We start from the raw sequence: 13,072 nt of genomic DNA, 5'->3' as shown, positions 1-13,072 counted from the left end.
CTGTGAATATAGTTGGGCAAATGTCTCTTCGAGGTTCAGTTCCTCTGGGCTTGTGCGTGGTAGCCAGATAGCAGATCTTATGCTGTCTGCTTTTGAGGAACCATGGCCCTGTTTTCTATAATGACCAGGTCATCTTAAGCAGATACAAGAAGGCTACTTTGTGATGCCTAAACCGAAAACTGAAGACTGGACAGACATATCCCAGCAAAAGAGAACAGAGGCCAGAAGTTCCCAGGTTGAAGGAACACATGTGTAATGTCCAGGGAGTCCCAGGGGCAGGACATTTGAAGACCCTAGAGCTTGGAGAAGGTATGGAATATGGAGAAGGGGCAGAAAGGGCCTGCCAGGGAAGGGCCCGCTGTGTGAAGGAGATGGGTCTCATTCCTTTGATGGTGAGGGTGAGAGGCTCTGAGGAGAGAGAGTCCTGTCTGGTCCGAGGGAGTTTGTAAGGCTGTTTCTGTAGGGTAGCCAGCTAGGAGGTTTTACTCTTAAAAGGAAGGAATCATAACAGGCCTAGCATGGCCCGGTCAAGCAATCTGAACACTCAGGGTGAGCTAGTGGGTACTGTCCACGATTACTGGTTGTTAGTCTGGCCCCTCTCCTGTCCAGTCAGTCTGATTTTATTAGCTCCTCATCCAGAGGCCTCTGAGGCTAGTTAGATCTTGACGTCAGCCTGCAGTGCTGTGGCCTCAGGCCACAGAAGGTCACAGCATTGGGCACTCTACGGTCTTCACCTCATGCCTAACTTCCTGGTTAAGCTAGGACGGGAGTTCTGAGTTTGCTGTACCCATGTGTGAGATTTTCCGTAAGTCTGTCTCTCATGTTTCTGCATGGTCTCCCTCAGCTTTCAGACCTCACTGACTGATCCAGCAACATGGAGACCTCCCAAGGCTCAGAAGCCATCAATTAGTTCCCTTGTGTGTGGCTTAGTCAGGTATTCAATGAATGGATAGTAAATAGTGTCAGAGCTAGAGGGGACTTTGGGAGCCGTCTGTTCATACCTTACCAGACAGATGGGAAACTGAGGCTCAGAGAGCTGAGGCTGTGTGGGAGCCATCCATCTTCAAGACTTTCTGGGTTATTTCTGGGTCTTCAGAAGCACTCGATCTCACTAGCCTGCGAAGTGAGGGAGAAGGGAAATCCGGTAGCGCCAGGCAGGCTAGATGCTGTGACCTTCTCATGGCTTCCCTGGAAAGGCCAGCTGGTCTTTCCAGCAGCCATCAGCCTTCAAAGAAGCAGTTCTGACATGTGGCTGAGGCAAGGAGAGATCGAGGGGCTTGGCAGAGAACCAAGCTCCTTGCTCAGTCAGCGTGAGTCACACAGACCAGAGCTTCTCTGGAGATCAGATGGAAGCTGGGGGAAGGGTGACCAGAGTGAGAGCAGGTGTGCAGGGCGAGGCTGAGCTGGGTGTGTGTGTCTGTTCACTGTGTAGTCGCCAAGCTGCTGGTGAGCCTGGGGGTGGGCTGGGGAGGGCTCACTTCTGACAGATCCCCCCTGTCTGTCTCCCCATGGCCATCTCACCTCAGTTTCTTCTTCTCCACCTCCTTCTCCTCCCTCCTCCCCTCCCGAGACTCCTTGCCCTCCCCAAGGTGTAACCCTCTAGGGCGCGTTGAATTGGCACTGTTTTCAGTGGCTTTTCTGGAGGTGAACCCTACAGGCAGGAATGGCTTGCTCCTTTTCCTTGGGTGCAGGCTGCACATAGGGCCTCTGCTTTCTTCCTCACCTATGGGAGATTCTTCAGGCTTTCTCTGGAGACCTAGAAAAAAACAGAACTGGAAGGCATCTTCTTTCCACTATCTCTCCATGAGGCTTGGGCAGGCTGATCCTCAGAGCCTTGTGAGGGGTTGGGATGATGGGGTGGGATGAGGAGGTGGGGATGGGCTGAGGAATTTATTTGAAGATAAAAGCACGCAAAACGAGTACCAAATTAATACAAAAATTAATATTTACACAGAACGTGAAATCATAACAGATCACCCATCCTGAGAAGCGAACTACGCAGTTGTAAGACCCCAGCAAAACCGACAGCATGGTTTATAAATTATTCTGGATCATTGGCCGCCACTCATCCGTAATCCTTTCATCCCACAAGCCCTGGCTGCATGATTTTTGATGTCTTCATCGGATGGTAATTTCGCATCATCATTTACTACAGAGAGGATTAAAAGATAACTCCATCTTTCTGGTGTGCACAGCGAGCTCGTTGGTAACTTGAAAAACGTGCCTCTTCCCAGCTTCCCCATTTGGTGTCGGCAATGCTGTGTCTGTGCCATCCTGCATTTTGGTGCTCAGTCTCCTGTGCAGACAGGGTCTCCCTTGGAGTGGCTCATAGTCCAGACCCAAGCGGCTGCAGCAGCATAGTCATTTGTATGAATAAGCTGGTGCTCCCCTCTGCCTACCTCTGGCTCTAGGATAAAGGGTAGTGTGGCCTGGGTCATGGTGGCCTCAGACTCAGCTGGACAAGGTCCCGTATGTAGACTTTTGGTGGGTGAGTGCAACTGTGGAAGAGGGACAGAGCTTCAGTCCTGGGATCCTGCAGGGCAGAGGTAGGTAACTTCAGCTGTGACAGTGAACTCCAGTCCAAAAGGGATTACATGATGCACAGGAGGGACACAGAGGGGCCTATGCTGAGTGTGAGGCCATGGGCTGTGGGCTTTCAAGGTCTCAGAGGCCCCTCTCATCACTGACTAGTTCTCAGAGTGCCCCTGAGATGTTTGTGATGGTGGGTGGGGGTGGGGGTTTGGGGGGAGGGGTCCTCTGCTATCTCTTCCTGTTTCAGCAGCTGTGGTGGGTTGTCACTGTTCAGACTGCTTACAGGCAACGAGGACTTTTAAAAGTTTTCCTCTGGAACCCTCAAATCGGGTCACCAACACCACAGCTTCTGGCTATGGTTCTTGTCTGGTTTACAAACATGTGGCTTCCTGTTGTGTCCTCACATGGTGGTCAGAGAGTTCAAAAACTCTCTGGGCTCTACTGATTATAAGACCCCACCCTTATGACCTAATTGCCTCCTCCAGACCCATATCCCACTGGGGAGTAAATATTCTGGTGGTTAATCTTCATTGTCCGCTGGATGGGACTGAGAATCACCATGGAAACGTGGCTCTGGGTCTATCTCTGAGGCTGTTTAGCTGAACTGACCCACACTGAATGTGCCTGGTACCACGCTGTGGGGTAGGTACCTATACTGAATCAAAAGGAGAAACTTAGCTGAGTGCCGGTGTTTCTCCTTTCTACTGCCTGACCGTGGCCACAACGAGCCCAGCTGTCTCGTGCTCCTGTTACCGTGACTTCTCTCTCACCATGAACCATATGACATCTTAAACCATGAGCCGTGTTAAACCCTTTCCAAAGGGCATCTTGTATAGTAATAGAAAAATAACTAATACATATATTAATATACGTTCTGAGATACACACAAACAAGCCATCATATATGGGAAATCCCATGTAGCCATCACAACCGAACACTGAGACGTGTTAGGTACAGAAGCCCACACCGGCTTTGTGGACTCCTCCTAAAATCTAACCTAGAGATCCCCTTTCAACCTGAACTTCAAGAAACGGCCACAGAGACTTAGAGAACAGGGAAGGTGTGCGAGGGAGATCCAGACCCAGGGACGAGACCCCAGCAGTAGAGACCTTGGGTTTGGCTTCTTTACCAGGAAGTCGGCTCTGGGTAAGGTTTGCCCTTTTGAGCAGTGCCATAGTCAGCAAGGGCTGGAGCCATCTGTGGACATATTGGACATAGGCGTGGGTTGGGCTTGATCACAGGTGACAATGTTGCTGTGTCCACACTGAGAACCTGAGAGGGTGAAGGGAGAGACCCAGCGTGAAGGCCAGAAGCACCGATTGGGGTTTAGAGGGTCAGAGCAAGCTTCTGAACCAAATCTCTCCAGACACAGGGCAGTCATGCAGCCTTGGGTCGTTTCGGGACTGTAGGTGACACATGTGTTGTTGGCTGAGAACTGACCCTGCCTACAAGGAAGCACGAGGCATACTATATGAACCTTGTGGCCTTGGAGGCAGACAACCTCAAAATGTTTCTTTTAAAAAAAATATATATGCAAGGCCCTGGGTTCGGTCCCCAGCTCCGAAAAAAGAACAAATTTATATGCGAACACTGTAGCTGTCTTTAGACATACCAGAAGAGGGCATCAGATCCCATTACAGATAGTTATGAGCCACCACGTGGTTGCTGGGAATTGACCCAGGACCTCTGGAAAAGCAGTCGGTGCTCTTAACCATTGAGCCATCTCTCCAGCCCCCTTGAAATAGTTCTATGTGAATAATTCTATGTGTATTAATCAATGAAAAGCCCCTTGAGCAGACAAGAGAGCCAGCCAAGAGGATAGACACAGACCAGTCGCGGCATGTCATTGTGATACCAACTGCTTAGTGTCTTGCTGAAAACAGTTTCCACCGCTGGCCTTCCTTAAGAACGACAGTAGCCTCTTTCTAACGTGTCCATGTGCTCCTCACTGCGTCACATCGCCTGGTCCACCGGCACCTGGTATTTGCTTGTCTTTCTGAACCTGGGATTAGTGCTCATTTTGTGCATGAATGAATATATGGGGATTCAGAGAGATCCAGCAACAAACAGAAGCCCACATAAACTACCGATGGTGGGGCTGGGCTGTGAATCCGAGTTTCACCGTTCCAGAGGAAGCCTATGCTTTTTCATTGGGCCATAATTGATGGTTAGAGAGCAGTCTGGGGCAAGAACAGCTCATAGGACCCTGTAGGGTCTGCTTGGAATCCTGACCTCACACCACAGGGTAGGGGAGGGGAGGGGAGGGGAGGGGAGGGGAGGGCTAGCGGAGCCTCGGGGATGTGGATGGGTGCTTGGGAATCTAAGAGCTAAGCTTTCAGTCACCCAGAACTCATGGTAGCATGTTCTCAGATGAGAACCACTTGCATGCCGCCGCTAACCTCTAGCTGAATTTGGCATTTCCATCATTATCATGTGGCTGTGGCTGTGGCTGTGACTCTGCCACTACGAATGCTTTTTTATCACAGGGAGGTGCCTGTAGATAGACCATTACTTCTACAACTTGTCACTGCCTCACAGTTAAGGTAGTTAGACTCCCAGCAGACCCCGTCATTTAATATTACTCACAGTGAGCAGTATCATGCTCTAGATTAATTTTTGAAAGCATTGCCACAACAGGGCTTCACCAGAGACCATTTGGCTTTGTTTTATCATGTGCATTTAAGAATACCGTTCTGAGCAAGACTCTGTCAACCTCACCTGACTGTCAAAGGGCTTGTGACGGTTTGTATGTGCTCAGCCCAGGGAGTGGCACTGTTAGGAGGTGTGGCCCTGTTGGAGTAGGCGTGTCACTGTGGTGTGGGCTATAAGACCCTCATCCTAGCTGTCTGGAAGCCAGTCTTCCGCTAGCAGCCTTCAGATGAAGATGTAGAACTCTCAGCTCCTCCTGCACCATGCCTGCCTGGATGCTGCCATGCTCCCACCTTGATGATAACGGACTGAACCTCTGAACCTGTAAGCCAGCCCTAATTAAATGTTGTTCTTTATAAGATTTGCCTGGATCATGGTGTCTGTTCACAGCAGTAAAACCCTAAGACAGGGCTCTAAGTACAAAATAGTCCAGATACCTACCTGACTTGCTAATGAGCCAGGCTACCCCAAAATCACTTCTGCTATAGGATGTGGAATATATTTCATAGCCATGTGGGAATTCCTATCCTTAACTGGAGATGTTCACCCTTGGCAGTACTGGCGTGTGGGCTGCTTGCTTTTCTGTTGGCATGTCACAGTGGCATTTCACGGTCACTGCTCTGGGTTCTGAAGGATGTGCAGCAATGGCCTTGGTGCCGTCTGCAAGCCCAGTGTGCCTTCTCTTTGCTCCACATCCATGTGCCCTGGGAGAAGGCACAAGAAGGCTGCAGTACAATGTGCTGAGTACAATGTGGCACTGAAGGAGTTTTTAGACATTCGCTGTGGTAATCTGTCAATGTCTGAACATGCAATAAAAGCAGAATTCTGTCCCATTTCTCTTAGGGGACCAGGTTTCAACAGGCTCATGATCAAGAGAGACTGATCTGAGGTGGAAGCGATAGAAGGCCCTTCCCACAAGTCTTAACAGTCTTCATGATAGTAACTCTGACAGGGAGTTCTGAGCTTCCAGCCTTGCTGAATTCACACTTGGATGGGGGTGTGGAGAGCTAATGAAAACACCTGATCTGAAAGATGCGGGAACCAACGTCTTAAAAGCCAGGATGCACAGGAGGTATAGAAAACAACTAACCCAGCCTAAGAGGACCTTTGAGTTCACTAAAAGCCAGAAGAGCAAAGACACCATACACGCCTTGCTGCCCTGATGCCTGAGGCCAATTATCAGCAGACCAGAAGAAAGGGAGTTATTTCTTGTTTCTTTTAAGTGCAAAGAGGAAATGTATCCACATAGTTACATATTAACCAAAGGCTGGATGGCATAGCCCGCGGTGGTTCCAAAAGGTTTTGCTGAAGCTGAAGGGTTCCTATCATCTAGTGACAGGGTGGTTGTTACAATGATGGTGGTGCTTACCTCAACAAGGCTACTGAAGAGTCAGTCTGTGGTGTAAAAGCGTTACACAAAGAGCTGTCTCCTGCACTCTACTTGACCATGCTACTGAGCAGTCGGGTTTACCTGTTGCCATACCATAGTTTTATTGTTTTTTGGAGCTTATTCCTTCTACTTCGAAAGAGTTTAGTGCGAACCGGTCTGTCATACTTTGATCGGCAGCTTCACACATCTTCTGCCTACCCTCCACCACCACCTTGTGTTTTGAGATGAGATCTCTTGTAGCTCAGGCCGGCCTCAAGCTCACCGTGTAGCTGAGGATGACCTCGGACTTCTGATCCTCCTGCTTCTGCCTCCCCAGGCTTGGGATTACATCCGTTCACTCTCATGCTTGTTCTTCTTACTTGTTTATGCAACGGTAGGGAGAGAACCCAGGGTTCTGCGCACGGCAGGTGAGCTCTCTTTTAACTGAGCTACAGACCTAGCCTTACTTTGTCTCTTGATGGCATCATGTCTGCCTTGACCTAGACCTCTAGACCGAGGTTTGTGAAAGGGCATTATGGTGTTGGCACAAGGACAGGATCGCCATCTGTAATGGGTGCCAGGCTGCAACAGAGCCAAGAGCAGCTCCAGTTTCTGAGTGTTTGCGTGACACCAGAAATGATTCTAAGTAGTCTGTGTCATCATGTTTAATCCCAACAGCAAACTCTGGGCAGTGTCATTAGTGCCCTTGCTTCACAGGACAAAGATAAGAGGCTTAGATGCCAGTTATCATGCCTGACTGTGCTTGAGTGAGTGACAGCGCTGGCGCTTAAACCCAGGGATGATTCCAAACTTGAGTTTAACTGGAGGGCAGCCCTGCCCATCCAAGATGCTCCAGCCCCCAAAGGCAGCAGCACTAACTCGCTCTTAGGAGCCCACAAGGAATGCTCATCTTATGGTATTTGAAGGAAATGAAGGAGGTGGACAGTGTGACTTGTGGGCTTGAGAATTCAGTGCCAACTCTAGACATGTTCTGGATCAGTGATTAACCTATGTCCCCGAACCCTGGGATTCCAAAGTGGCTGACAGAAGGCACCTCAAGTGTGAAAAATTGAACAGAGCAAGCCAAGGTGGGCAGCTTTGTTCTTGATGCCCCTGCTCAGGCTGGAGGGCAGTGCTGGCAGGGAGCCTGACGAGGGCTTTCCACAGATGATCTGGCCACCTTTCCTACAACATCCATCCACACGTGCAGGTGGGAGGCTTGAGGTCATTGCCATCAGAGCAGGTTGCCTATCTGTGGTTTGAAAACTGAGCCTCAAAGGGCCCAGTGAGTGATCGTGGGGCAGAGGAATTGCTGGTAAAATCTGGAGATGACTCACCAGGCAGTTGACTATGTCCTTGTGAGTATTCAGGGAACAAAGCAAGTGCCATTCGGCAGGTGGCTGCCAGCAGGGCCTGAGAGACTGGGGAGGTGAGCCATGCTACTGACTTGTCTGAGTATAATTATGATAAAGACGATAGCCAACAGTCTTAAACGTGAACCCTCACCAAATGTGGCTCTGCTCACGTTACATGAATCAGCTAATTGAGTTCCTCCCAGTGGCTATATGAAACAGGTCCTATTATCTTTCCATATTTCACAACTGAAAACACATTGAGCTCTATCTCTGTGACAGTGTGATAGCTAGCACATAGCTGAGCCGGAGAGTCTCGATCGGTTCTGAGATTCTCTCGGTAAGGTTGAGGAAGAGGGGCTGATGCAGCCAGGGGTGGTGGTGCTCACCTGTAATCCTAGCATTAGAAGCAAAGGAAGGGTTATGAGTTCAAAGGTCAGCCCGGGCCTTCAATAAGGCCCCATTTAAAAGAGTTAAAATGGAAAATGACTAACGTGTACCCAAAAGAGCTGATCACGCTGTGTCGAGTGGCTCAGCTGACTCCTTGTTTGGGCTGCTCTCCTGTCCCACGTGGGAGGAGTGGCCTCTCCGATGTTCTCACCAGACACCCAGTGCTTATCACTGTTCCTGAATCTGCTTGTTCATGTCTGTATCTCCCTGGTCTCATCACATCCATTAGGAACCCCCCAGAATCAAACACAATGACAAGGCATGTGTGGGTATTGACGAATGTTGAGAAGAGGATGGTCAGGGATTTAGGAAAGTCTGAAGTATGAAGGGGAGAGAGGATCTGAGGCCCTGAAGAGGAAGAGATAACAAAGGTGTATGGGGCGGCCATGAAAAAATGTCAATCAAACACCAACTTAGGGGTCAGGAATGGGAAACAAGTGTCATCCACACAGGTATTGAAGGGTTTGTGGAGTTTCCCTTCCTGGAACCCTTGGATGGCCTAGAGTCATGGAGAGACTCTCAGAATTTTCCTAGAGCCAATAAGTCTTTAAGAACAGACTCTGAAGTCTAAAAACTGGGCTGCCCTCTTCTTCCTTTGAAAGACATTGAGGAAACTTAAATGTATATGGCCAAATGAAAGAAGCTAGGCTGGAAGGCTTAAGCACTGACTTTCAACCTTCTGGAAAACCCAAAACTAAAGACATAGAAAAGATACGTGACTGCAGTGTGTGTGTGTGTGTGTGTGTGTGTGTGTGTGTGTGTGTGTGTGTGTGTGTGGTGACATATTGGCTCATCACAGGAGAGGCTTAGGACAGTGAAACAATTCTGTGTTATGATCCCAGTGGACACATGCCATCACACATATGAAGAATCTGTAGACTGCAGAACACAAAGAGCCAACATCAACCTAAGCTATGGAGTTTGGTCAGCCCTGTGCCAATCATGAGCTGATTAATTAGCAACTGCTCCCTACCCATGCAGAGTGTTAATAGGGGAAGCCAGGGCTAGGGAGCTCTAGTTTTGGGGCAATTTTTAGAAGGTTTCTAGATCTGTTCGAAAAAAAAAAAAAGAAGCTCTATTAAAAAGTTGAGCCTGGACATACAGGCCTGTAATCCCTCTCTCAAGGTTGAAGCTGGAGGACTCCGAATTCAAAATCTTCCTAGACTAGAGTGAGTTCAAGGTCATCTTAGGAGGCCCAGAGATTTAACTCAGTGGTGGAGTTATTTAGTATGTGTGAGGTTTTGGATGACTTCAGTTGCCTGCACAACACACATGCACGCGCACGTGCACACACATGTGCTCGAGCACGTGCACACACACACACACACACAGAGACAGAGACAGAGAGACAGAGAGATGCAAGGGTAGAGATCTTGACCACGCCCACAACATGAACAGTAACTCTGCATCAACAGTCATAGGAACACAGCCTTGTGCAGAAGTGTGGCTTTCTTACCCCGACAGGTAGGAAAACAGTTTTCTAAAGACATGAACACACTCTCTAAGGCCATGAACACTTACGGCTCTGAAGAATCTGTGGGCTCCATCAAGCCAATAGATTGCTTTGGGAGTCTATCATTCCAAGTTCTTATAGTAGAACGGACACCACAGCGTCACTGGCAGCATCTGTCCCTCTGGCCAAGGCCAACTGCGATGGGGTCTGAGAAGTGCCATGAAAGGCCAGAACTTCAAAATGCTGTTATCTCTTGACTCCCTTGCCCAAAGTGAAGGCACCTGTTCTTAAGACCGTTTCCTTGGGGTGACAGGAAGGGCACTGGGATTTTCTGTTCCTGAGCTGAGGGGCTCCAGGGAGAAGGAGCTAAATAAACGGAGTGTCATTCTGAAGTCCACATGGGAGGTGGGGTGGGGTTGAGGACTAAGGGAGTGAGCAGTTGCTGAAGAGTCCAGGCAGAACTGGGCAATTCTTGATTCTTGATTAAAAACAAAACGACCATCCAACCACAGTAAACACCAAGATTGCTACTCTGTGGAGCCTCTTTAAGACAGGTTAGTTCTCACTGCATAGCTGAGGAACCTGGAGCTGGGAGGGGCCTGCCCTCCATACCCTTTCGGAGACCCATGCTCTCTAAACTGTTTTTGCCTTCAAAATAGCTACCAGCCCAAGCTCACCCTAGTAATGTTCTGGCACCAAAATCTCCAATGGCTTGCCCCTCCTCCAAGGCCATCTACTAAGCCGCTTAGCGCAGCTCCAAGCCTTTGCGGAGTGGCCCTCACCAACTAGGGGGCACAGGTGGTCTACATGTAGGCTTCCAGTCAGATATTAGTCTGTTTCTTTGGACTCCGCTGTATGGCCCTTCCCGGCTAGAATTCTTCTGGCCTCACAGGAGCATGGCCCAGGCCTCCTGAGGCTAGCAGCCTCTCAGAGCCCAAGCATGAAGTTCTCAGTATGTTCCCGGCTCGATTTCAGGTAGCCAATCTACTCTGGTCACTCAGAATGATAAATGGCAGGCACTTGGGGACTGGTATCTCACCCAGTGTCGGGTGGTACATTGCCCAATATGGCAGTTAAAGATGAGAGAGAGAGAGAGAGAGAGAGAGAGAGAGAGAGAGAGAGAGAGAAAGAGAGACTGTACATTAAGTTTTATGATTTCAGGATTAAGTTTTATGATTTCAGGGCTAGCATGCTCAGGGTTCATCCTCCTTACAAGTGACCAATCCTCTCTGGGGCCCTGTTCTGCTTGTCGGACTGGGTGTCTTTACCTGCGGACTTTCCCCTGTATCGCCTTGGAGATGTGCGGGCATTGACTTTTATGCTTTAAACTCCAAACGGACAATAAAACGAAGGAAGCAGTTTAGTGACAAATCTACAGGGCTGCCTATAGAAACCAGTGAATCCTCAGTGAGTCCCTTTGTAGGGGTGGAGGGGTTCTGAGGTTCTCTTGATCTCGGTGAGCAGAGATGAGCTGGGCTGGGAACAAGCACAAAGACCCGGTGGCCCATGGTCTGAAACTCACGTTGACACAAAAGGCGGGGGATGGGATCCTGGGAGGACAATTCCAGGAACGAATGTGGCTTACCTCATCTCTCTGCTTCAGATAGCCTCTTAGACGCCTCATGTACAAATACCTTAGAGGGCAAAGGGACCAAGGCTGGTCAAAGGCGTGTGAGAATGCCTGTAGGGGATCCATCTATACGGCGGCCTTTCCCCTTTCACACAGGGCCGGAAGCTGCTGTGTCTCAAATGCCCCCTGCATCTGAATGCTTGACTTACATCAGCTGCCATGCACAGTCTAGCAATGACCGCTGGGGGAAAGCATTCTAAATTTCTGCATGAAGAAACAAAGGCCCAATGAGCTTAGTAATGGATCCAAGCTCACAGCCAGGTGGTCCTGGAGGAGGCAGGTTCTGAAGCCCACGCTCTCCCATGCTGCGCTGGAGAGCTAGAGCCTGTGGCTGTCTGAGAGGGAGGGATCTGAATGCCTGTTGTGTAGAAGGGTGATGGAATAGGAGAAACCACTGGACCTAATGGGCTATGGACTAGGAGGTTTTGCGCTGGGTAATCTTGGACCTGCCGGTGGTCAGGGGCCATTTCTGTAGCAACAGAAGGCAGCCTTGTCTTTGTGCCAGCTGCTAGACTGGGTGTAATTAGGTGGGAAAAGGCCTGAAGCATCCACACAGGCAAATCATAACCTTGCAATTAAGAAAAGCTACCCGGTAATGAAGTGTGAAGACGCCCGTGCTGTGCTCACGTTGGGGAGCCGGTCAGCCAGGACTGAGCTGCTCTGCGTAGCTTGCATGTAGCTCTGAGGTGGGCACTGCCCAAGTCCGAGGAGAGTACCAATCTTGGTACTCTTCCCTCCTCCACAGGCCCATCTGTTTCCATACTGAGGAGGCTGTGGAAGAGGACCTGCTCCCTCACACCACAGGGACTTTGGGGTATTTAAAAGAATTATGTTGGGACCACACCATGCTTGGAACATCACCAGATTTCCCTCAGTCATTAAGTACCTAAGGTGGGAAGATTCACCATCAGTAACATCTGTGGTGAAAATGGCTGCTAGGGGCTGAGTTGAGTGCTACCAGGCAGGGTGCAGGTGAGCCGCAGTTAAACAGCAATGCTCTCCCCTCACCCCACAGCCTGTGCATGAGAACAATGTCTGTGAGCTCCCTGATGCCCCCGGCTGTCTTCCCGGGGCCTGGTTGCAACCTTCTTTAGTGTCCAGGTCAGACTGCCATTCTGCTGCTGGTGAATTTCCTAGAAACAGGCGAGATGGCCTTCGACAGCTCTGTGTGCCTCGTGGGAGGTGGGACTCTTGTCCAGAGGTGTCTGGGACACGATCCGTATGAGGAAGCTTGGAAGGGAACGAGCGTGAGGTGTGGCTGCCTGGTAGATATTTCCCATGGGGGTGGGGGCCCAGTTCCTCAGGGCACACACACACTGTCAAGGCAGTGGCATGTCACCACGAGTCAACTCCCTGGAATAAAAGGAGCTGATGACATGGGGCTTCACCAGGGACTTCGAGAGGCTGTCACTCAACCTGCAATTGCCCACAACCGTAAGCTGGGGCTCAGCGCCACTCTGCCACGAATGGTGGCCGTGCATATGTCAGGGCAAAGCCCACCCTTTGGATATGGTGTCTCCTTCAGCTGTGCGTTCTTGATCCCCACGTCTTATTTCTACCACCCACCATCAACATCACCCACTTCCCGCCCCCCCAACTCCACTCCACTATTAAAGTAGTCACGCTCCAAACTGTCG

The 13,072-nt window shown here is 49.9% G+C and overlaps 1 long non-coding RNA gene across 1 annotated transcript; it reads left to right on the top strand.

Moving 5' to 3' along the window:
- Nucleotides 1-1,261: 1,261 nt before the first annotated feature.
- LOC120096332 (uncharacterized) lies at nucleotides 1,262-2,190 on the top strand. The gene is made up of 2 exons (XR_005492690.2): nucleotides 1,262-1,446; nucleotides 1,955-2,190. It is a non-coding gene; the product is annotated as an uncharacterized LOC120096332 (long non-coding RNA).
- The last annotated feature ends 10,882 nt before the right edge of the window (nucleotides 2,191-13,072 follow it).

The sequence above is a fragment of the Rattus norvegicus genome, chromosome 13, assembly GCF_036323735.1.
Source record: "Rattus norvegicus strain BN/NHsdMcwi chromosome 13, GRCr8, whole genome shotgun sequence".
NCBI classification, from domain to species: Eukaryota; Metazoa; Chordata; class Mammalia; order Rodentia; family Muridae; genus Rattus; species Rattus norvegicus.
The sequence above is the reverse complement of the archived record's forward strand: the minus strand, read 5'-3'. Positions and strand labels throughout refer to the sequence as shown.